The sequence below is a fragment of the Macrobrachium nipponense genome, chromosome 9 (genome assembly GCF_015104395.2).
Source record: "Macrobrachium nipponense isolate FS-2020 chromosome 9, ASM1510439v2, whole genome shotgun sequence".
NCBI classification, from domain to species: Eukaryota; Metazoa; Arthropoda; class Malacostraca; order Decapoda; family Palaemonidae; genus Macrobrachium; species Macrobrachium nipponense.
The window spans coordinates 108,358,789-108,368,788 of NC_061110.1; the positions used below are offsets into that span (position 1 = coordinate 108,358,789).

The 10,000-nt window shown below is 38.2% G+C and overlaps 1 protein-coding gene across 1 annotated transcript in view; it reads left to right on the forward strand.

Annotated features, from left to right (window-relative positions):
- LOC135218206 (DNA primase small subunit-like) overlaps positions 1-2,272 on the forward strand; it is a 34,827-nt gene extending 32,555 nt beyond the window's left edge. The window contains exon 8 of the mRNA XM_064254358.1: positions 11-2,272. The gene's annotated coding sequence lies outside the window, so the exon portion shown is untranslated. The remainder of the gene's footprint in view (positions 1-10) is intronic.
- The last annotated feature ends 7,728 nt before the right edge of the window (positions 2,273-10,000 follow it).

Sequence of the window (10,000 nt, forward strand, 5' to 3'; positions counted from 1 at the left end):
AAAGTGGGAGGTTCTGGAAGTGCCACACTCGTCTCATACCAGGGTGAAATGAAATTCGTGCAGCACCTCTTCAAAACAATTTGTGTATTCATCTGCCCTCCTCAAAATCTTAAGAGGTATCTGATGGCAAGAGCAGACTTGAAATAACAGAGCTGAAATAGCTATACTTAGTGACTTAACTCCATCTAACTGTTTTAAAAGTAATCCACTGCTTTAAGTTTACATGGGCTTTAGTGAGGTACAATGATAGCCCCATACGCAGGCAGTAGGTTTCAAAACAAAATTGGTGAATCCATAGTAGCCAATTAGTAAACAGCAGCACTCTAGGAGAGATTAGCTTCCCCAAATTTGGGACTGATGTGTGTTCCTTCAGAAAGTTGTGGCCTAGCAGTGCATGTGAACAAAGTTCTTTCGTGTCATGAAGCTGAACACCATACATGTCGTCTTTAGACTGGACCAACAGGAGCCTCATTTACCAATAGTCTCAAGAGTAAAGGCCAAGAGACTTCCTGTTTGACACATCATTTTTGGCCTGCTACTTTAGTGCCTAGACTTTTTGTAAATCAGTCATCAATGTCTAATCTTCCCACACTTGGTACAAACTGCAGCCCTTCCCTTACAAAACTTCCCAGAGTGAAAGGCCCCTCCACAGAAGAAATATATCATAGTATTTGACTGTCACATCCACAGTTGGAAATTCATCCTGTTCTATGCACTCTTCTTTTGACCTTCTCAGCAGTACCTATCTGATTCCGTTACTGTAGTTACTGATGACCCTATACGGTATGCAGAATGTAACTGAGCCATCCCAAGAATGCATCTAGTTCAAAGTTCTCTAGAAGTCTTTGTTGTACAGCATAGGATGCCTAATTTTTATGAAAGGTTATCAGATGGCCAACTCATCAACTTCTCCAGCATCAGCAGCTTTGAAGTCTTGAGCTGAGCTCTTCAGCTTCTCTATGAACTTAGTCGTGTTTCACCTGCCTGTTGCTTTTATATGGCCAAACAGTGCCTTGCATAAACCTTGCTCTCCAGTTTCACTGGGCTTTTAGTATTTCAATGGCTTCCTGGTAAGCAATCGCATTTTTGAGCTTGAAGATGCAGTGTGGCTTGACACATTCCTGTAGCAGTTTTAGCTTGTCTGAATTTGAACCAAGATCGAATACTTCAACGATTACCTTTAAGTTGAAATTCCACACATCCTACTCATCTGCTGTTTTGATGACTGGGTTAAAGTCAAGGGTGTCTAAAGATAAGAACTTGTCTATGGTTGTCAGCTTGGCTTATCTTGAGAAGTTCTGGCACTCGGTTGTTTAATCGATTCATAATGCCCATTGAAACATCTCCAGATGTTTTAAATATAAACACTTCACTTCCACATCATACAAAACAGAAATAGAAAAAAAAATCACAAAAAACATAATTGGTAGCATAAAACTTTCACCACAATAGCAATTCTGTATTAACAATAAAACCATAATTATAAATAAGTAAAACTTTTGATAGTATACTTTTGCAGTGGGCAGTACTTTCTCCTGAAATGTTTAAAGCAGAATTGTTAGCAAATCTGAAATGTTTGTAATTGTAATATGAATTACATTTTAGAGTTACAAGGTAAATCTTTGAATTGGTCTACAACTTGGTGCCATTATTCTCTCCCCTCCATGATGAATATGAAATAACTTATCTTTAATGAAGACCAGCCCTTTAATGCTACTGAACTGCTTCTTGTATTTTTATATCCTTTAATACATGCCTGTGAATTTACAAATAACGTAAAGTATTATAGTGACTGTAAATTCCAGTAAATCATTCTTGTGTACATAATGTCTTATTTAATGGTATAATGTATGGATAAGTTCTTTGTTCATGAATGAATTAGTACAGTATTAAATTTTATTAATGCTACATCTTTTTGCTATCTTACCTTATTACATTGGAGCAGTTAACCATCTTTCATGCCAAGGATATTGAGGGATTAATTTAACTGCACATATCATTAAATTTTTTGAATTTATAAGATTTCATGTTAGATCTGGGTAACTAGCACGCTCAAGTGGAAAGAATATATGGTCTTTAGAGTTGCAACTGTCTATGACATTATTGCAGTCATTTCAGCCATTGTTTCACTTTGTTATATATTCCATAGGCAAGTATGCAGTAATTACCAAGGTTTTCTTCTTTAACAGGAGCTGTTGTTAGAATAGTATATTTTTATACTGTACAGGTATTTTTTTGTGTATATTTCTTAAATACATGTACAAAAATATAATTAGGAATTTTTAATTAGTCCTCAAATAGTTTGTCACTTCTCTACTTTTTCAAATGTTCTGCTGTTTATAGAGAAATTGAAAGTTATCAATAATTTCTTTTTGAAACCACTTGCCAATAAAAAAAATTCCAGCAATCTCACATCAGGGCTGAGTGACAGGCTCTACTACAGAAAATCTTGAGGAGTACTTCAATTGTGTCCATTAAAAATGTAAATATAGTGATAAGGAAAGAAGTAGTTTATGTAAAATTCAGGGTCAGCATATTAAATGTTTCTTACATAACATCTCGCAGATTGTGTGCCATGGGCAGCACTGGTTATTGGTAAAGTAGTTTTCTATGGAAAAACAAACCATGGTCTTTTATATCTTTCAGCATGAGCTGGAAACTGGTCAAAACTTAGCTGAGTGTGAATGGGCCAGTCCCCTCAACTGACTGAAGTTGAAAACCAGAGCAGAATCGCCATGACCCTGGTTGCCTCACAAGCAGGGGGAATTCATGATTCCTCCTGTAACATCCTACCCGCCTGATGCAAAGGTTGGCCAGAGTAGTATGGCCCTGGCCAGTGCCCCTTCTTAATTGAGAAGGGGTTACTAAAGTAGGAAACATTCCAGAAGATCATGTCAGAAGGCAGTTTAATTCTGGCTTATACAATCAAGGGTTCAGTGCTAAACTCTACTATGAGATGCTGACCCTGTCTAAATTTGGAGCTTGGGTGACTACATATTAGGTTAGTGCCTAATTATCAGTAGTATCTGAATTTCTGCCCAATACCAGCCGATACTTTTGTCATTAGTATAGGAATTTAAAATCCTGCCTAGTAGGCACAACATTAATTTTCTGTACCACTTTCATAATCTTATTTTTATTCATGTACTGGTATCTAATTTTTCTTGGGATTACTTAATAGAACCAATTTATGTATTGTAATGGGGTAAAGGATTAACCCCTCGATTACCAGGACCTTTCATAATCTAAGTAAATAAGTCTGTTAACTGTTTCTAGCCAATATATAAATTGAAACTCGGAATAAAAGTATATATTAATGATTTCAGATTGCTTGTCACCCGATGAATGCAAGTAAGCACTACATACTTAAATTGTTAAAAGACTTCTAATGGTAGCCATAATATAAGCCAAACTGTATCCAGGTAATAAAGGGATTAAATACTAGATACTAGTTATACTTGTTCTTTTTCAGTCAAATTTATGCCTCTGAAATTGTTTATATAACCTTACTATATGACCTTTCAACTTCTGAACTTTTAATATACAATAACCAGAGAACAAGAATGATTTTAGTAACAATATATATTCCCCTAAATAACAGTAATATGGAGGTAACAGGTATCTGCTTCAAAAGTTGGTATCGGTATCGGGCAAAAATTTGGTATTGGTGCATCCCTACTACATATACTTCTGGGCAGCCCTCACAGGTCCCATGGAGATGTTCAGGGACTTGTGGGCGACATCCCTCAAATAGAATGAGGTAAGGTGAAGGGAGTCCTAAGCTAGACGGCTGCTCTCATTACCTGGAATCGCAGAACATTCTTAAAAAGTAAAGGAGGCCTACCTCCTTGGAGGAGGAGGTGTAAACCCATCTAAAGATTTCACAAAGCCTGAAAGAAATACTGTTCACAAACACATCTCGTTAATGAAAAATTTATAAAGCAGCCTCTATGAGAGAGAGTTCTTTTCAAATAATGAACTGGTACTTAACAGCACTAACCGGGCATAGCAGAATCTCATCCAAATTATCTTTGACATTTGAATTTGATTTAGATACAGTTTTCCACTAGGTTCTTGAACACAAATATCTTTGATGTGACTGAGTAAAAATACTGTTAGTGGTGTGGTGACGAAGTCAGCAAGTAGCCAGTGTAACACAATTAGAGAATCACATACTCTTGTTAGTGACACAGAATGAACTGATGCCAGGCTGTTGTTGCTGTCAGGAGTTATAATCAGAGATAGACTAGCTCTTGCTAAAACAACAGTTCCTGAACATTCGAACAGAAAGGAAAATCTATTCTCAGAGCTAGTGAGCACTACTGGGCCCTCGGAGCAAAAGCTGTTGGCAAGGCAATAGCTGGCACCAAGCTGCTGTTGGTGGCAGGAAAGCAGAGTGCCAGACTAGCTATGAGCTTGAGTGATGTCTGGCGGGCCTGGAAGACATGGATGTCCAGAGAAAGAAAAGGATCCAGGTCTTGGGCTAATCCCTGTCCCTGACTAAAATCCAAGAGAAGATGTGTAAATGATATCTTCTTTTTCCTCGCTTAGGCATGTCAGGAACTTTTAAGGAAAATAAGATAGGGATGCCAACAAACTAAGTCTCTGCACTTACTCAAGTTATGCATAGTTTGATACCTCATTATTAACAGTGTAATTGCAAAATGGACACGGAAGTCTCACAGAGAGACATAGGGCCCGAGAAACTAGCTTCCGAAAGTCGATCCCCAGGTCTGGAAGACGATGAGAGAGGATTGACTTACACAACTTGTAATGGTCTGCAATACATTCAGGAAAGATCTCCCAACTGATAATCTTCCATACAGTCTGGAGTCAGTCTGATGAAAATCAGACTACCTCAGCATATCTATTACAGCGAGGTTGTCTGAAAAGACGGTGGAGGAGGATCCTGTAGGATTCACCCACAACCAAGCAGGTTCAGAAACCATGATACAGGCCAAAATAAGGCTAAACAGACCACGTAACTCTGAGATAGTCTGAACATTGTATAGTTCCTTCTTGATCATGATGAAAGGTGTGAGGAGAGGAGGAATCTGATTTACATGTTATAGGGATGATATAGTCACACAAGGAGGAAGATGCAGATTCCTTGAAGGGGCAAAGTATCCCAAGACAGGTCTGTTCAAGATATCCCAGCAGTCTAGGAATCGACGGTCCCCTCCTAACGTCACAGTGCGTCTGATAAGACTAAAGTTTTATGAACTAATAGAGGAAATAGAAGGCTTGATTGATCTGTCCACAGAAATAGTACTCTTCCAATACATGAGGGGAGACCTGGAGTAGAACATTTCTTACATAAAACACTAGAACTGTAGTCCTGTCTGAATGGTTTCCACAGTACAAGTTCACTAAGGTCAAAAAGGTCTGGGGTTATGCGAAGAAACTTTCAACTTAATGAGAAGAATGTGAAGGGCCCATCTTTTCCGTGATTGTGCCCTGGAAAATCCCCAAGAAGGCTCCCCAATCCTGCACCAAAGTGTTGAAAAGACATTCATGTCTATGTTTGCAAATTAAAGAACTTCCTTCCCGAAAGACAAAGTCCAGACAGTAACATTTAAAGACAAGAGGACTAAGGACTCTTAGAGAACACTTGTGCTCTCATGGGGCAGACACTCAGATCCTCGCATTAGGAAGACCTTGTCCTGTAAGAAGGACTAATAAACTTCAAGAGCTGGTGGGAACAAGGAAAGGTGCTTCCTGTATCCCCAGAATCCATTTCATTGCCATGAAGACTGCATGAAGAAGTTGTCTGGTTCATCCTCTATTCCCTTTCGGCATGCATCTCCTGAAGAACTGAATAATGCTGACTTGCAGCCAAAAGAACAAATTAGTAGGACGTGCAGAATCACAGACCACCTACAACTACCTGATAACTCTGCGGACTAAAATACCACCAAGAGAAAACACCAACATCCATGCAGATTCAACAAAAACTGAACTAGATAAAGCTTAGCATGGATTCGACAATACATGTGTGTAGAACTGTATGCAGAGGATTTCAACTAGACTCTTTCCCAATAGTGGAATTAGGAATATACTGATAGGCGGCTAAGTCCATCTCAATGGCATAAAGATCAGAAGTGCCTATATTCACTGACCTTAGGCTTCACAACAGCTGGAATGTCTGTGAATATGAGGTCTAATCTATTATACCAGACATGTGCGTGGCTTCCTTAATTATCTGGACAAAATAAAAATTTATCCACTCTCCATGCTTTGCATTACAGTCTCCACAAATATTGAATGAAGCTTTTGAATCCTGTGACCGAGCCATACTAATTCTCTCCAAAATACGGTTTCATATAGAATTGTCAAAAGATAGTTACGTTTATATAGAATCGTAGACAAGGCAGTCCCCACTTATCGGCAGACATGGTTAATGATGATCCAGTTTTATGGAGCTTGTCTAGGGCCGTAAATTCGGCGATTTATGGCACCATAATGCACCATATTCCAGTTTTCAGTGCCAATAATAGTTATGGTGACATAACATCCATAACAGGGGGCCATTAACCGATTATCGGAGCCATTAACAGGATATCAGCGCCTTAAATAGCCGAGTGTTGATTAATGGCGGTTTTCCCTCATCAACACCCAGCCGAGAATGAAACCTCCACTGATAACTGCATGGTGACTGCCTGTAGCCTACTATTTGGATTACAGTAAACATCAGATAAATAAACACTGTAGAACTTACTGAAAATTTTAAAACATAGAACTTCATGACAACAACAACTCGGAAATTTTCTGACGATAAATAGGACGTCCGGACTTACGAGTATGAACCCATACCTTGCGTGTGTGGGTCAGTGGGATGTTACGACGATAAATAAAGTCAGGGGCATCACACCCTGTGATTAGCTTGACCTTTCACTCATTACTATAGTTACAAGATTCTGGGATAAAAACAATCGTATTTACAGGCAGAATTCTGAAGCTCAAGAAAATTTGACCTTAAGCTCCAAATATTTGAGTCGAGTGCTTGGCAATTTTCCTTGCTGTAAAGAGTAACAGGCCCAGGGTTCAGCTCAATTTCTCCCGACAGAATTAAAATTAGCAACATTAAATCAGAATCAAAACTAATAAATACACTCATAACAGTAACATTGTAAGAATCAACAAAACAATAAACAACAATACATATACCATCAATAATAACAGCATTTACATTTACATAAATTCTGTTGACAGTATACATTATTTACATAAATACTGTTGAGAGTATAAATAAATATCACCAAATGTCATTGTAGAAAGTGCCAGAACCAACTTTGTTAACAAGGTGGGTCTCCGGAACACCTTGATAGCCAAAAGAAATCCGCCAGGTTTGCCACAACAACTCGGGGACGACAGTCAGAATGGATTCAGATATAAAACACTTAAAAGGAAAAGATTACGTAGAGATGAAGGCACTTTTCTGATAATCCACCTAGCATTTTTTCCTTTCTCATCAATCTGTCCTACACACTTACCGAAAAAGTAAGAAAATGCACGAAAAAAAGGACAATGGCCTCGGGCAAGGGAACTCAAAACCCAAGACCATGGAATGCCACAGTATAATAGCTATGGCACAGTCTAAGGTTGGAGAACAAGGTTTATCAGAAACCTTCTCTTAGTACGGTTGCCTACCAAGGCTAAAGAGTCCCTTCCACACACTGGCTTGATTTTGGAGTGTCCTACAAAACTTGCCTGCCAGGGTTAAAGTCTCTTCTACCCTAACTTATGTGGACAGGGATGTCACACCCTGAAGTGGATGCAGGCTTATTCGGACCTTGGCTGATTCGGACCAGATTCAAACCTTAATCTTGGCTGATTCGGACCATTTGCTAGGCTGATTCGGACCCATACTAATAATTTTATATTACAGCAATGGGTATTTCTATATAAGCATTCCGTATCGTTCGTCCCCGCGAATACGCCACTAGGAATTGGGGCGTCAAATGTATTTCGCCGTGTTTAGTACTAGCCCCTGGGGGTTAATTACAGTCGTCCGAATAAATATTACTTAAAATTCTTGTCCAGGAGGTAAAACTGCGTAGAAAAATCGGCCAATCATATGAAGGTCCGAATAAGCCTGGATAAAGGTCCGAATGAGCCAGTATATGGTCCGAATCAGCCAAGGTCCGAATACTGTAAGCCTGTTTCCCCTGAAGTGAATGTTGCTAATAAACACCACTTAACCTACTGGCACACAGAAGCGTATTGATACAAACGTTTGTCAAAGACCCTCCATTACTGGTGTTAGGACACAAAGCTGTAATATGAGCATTCCTCTTACAACTACAAGAAGAACTGTGTTTATTTGCATTGCAAGGACATTTACTTGAATTCTGTTTCTACTGGTGCACAATGCACATAAACCTAATAAAAAGCACCTCTATTGGTGATCTGCCACTTCCTAAAATTTGTTGCAATTGAGCATTCTGTGACCAAAACCACTACAAAATTTGCAATATTTGGTTATCACCATTATTTACATTACTAATTGTAGGGTTATTGCCTTTTGAAACAAGGTTAGCTTCAGAAGTAGTATTGAAATTTCCAAGAGTTGGAAGGCATGCATTTTCAGGGGTCTTTGATAAACATTGAAGCTTACGGGAACTTTGCAACACAACTCTCTCAAAACATTAACACTGCTTTTAAAATCTGACTTGCAAATCAAGAACTGGATGATATTTGTAATTTCAAATCAAGGTTTGGCAAATATCTGTAATGCTCGAACATCATTGACTAGAAATTTTGTTATTTACTTTATATACTATTTTTTTATTTATAGAAGGCAACATTTTTCTACAAGCATCAACACATTTGCTAATCTGCAAAAAAAAAAAAAAAAAAAAAAAAATCTTGGACACTAATAACTCCTAAAAGCTAAATCTGGCAGTTTGAGAGTCATTATAGGCTCTCCATCAGTTTTAGGGTGAGATTTGACATCTGGCCTTTGTTCAATTCCAACTAATTTGTACAGAATCTGATCACTATACTAAAGTACTGAAATCTTGCTAGGAATTTCTTCACTAACGTCTTGACTATCTATACAGTACATACCTACAAAATTTTGTCATTCACACTGTGAATCCTTTGTAGATAAGAAAGAGCATCAAGTTTCTCAAAGGCAAATGTGATATGAGGCATTAAAAGGCAATGTAAATCAGTCATTCTGGCAAAATACTTAGTCCAAAAAAGCACTAGCCAATAAGGTTAAAAAGCCCCAATTAATCTCTAAACCACTTTGCTTCCAAATAAGTAAAATACAAATATTCATACAAGAAATCAATATTACAAAGAATAAACAATTCTGAATTTCAGTAAAACATACAAATGGAAGAGCTTCAACATTTAGAAAATAATGATTCATCAGCAAAAATTTCATTAAAGAATACATTTGTGATGGGCTAAGCTCCTGCCTAACCTAATTCTTAGATACAGATACAACCAACAATTCGGTTCACAACTAACTAAAAACTTTAATTACTCACAATTAAGCCTGTAGGTAAACATGACTTAAGGCCTAGACTACAATTCGCTGGCATCACTTGAAAAAAATATTGTATGCCTACAGCAACCACCCTAGCCTAAGGTACCTCTGAGGTCTACTCAATGGGGTATTTCTATAATAAGTATTCCGCATCGTTCGTCCCCGCGAATACGAAAGCCACCAGGAATTGGGGCGTCAAATGTATTTCGCCGTGTTTAGTACGAGCCCCTGGGAGTTAGCTAATTATAGTCGTCCTAATAAATATTACTTAAAATTGCCATATTCTAGGCCGCCACGGAATACCCAACAGTCATAGACCAAATTCACAAAAGTTCAAATAGGCCATATACTAATTGTTTATCACTTTATTGATACAAGAAAGTAAAGTTTTTCACATACTACCGTATTCTTATTTGGCATTTGTCTCACAGTAGTTCTGTTTGGGAACAGGCTAATTCGGAGCTTGGCTGATTCGGACCATGTACTGGCTCATTCGACCTT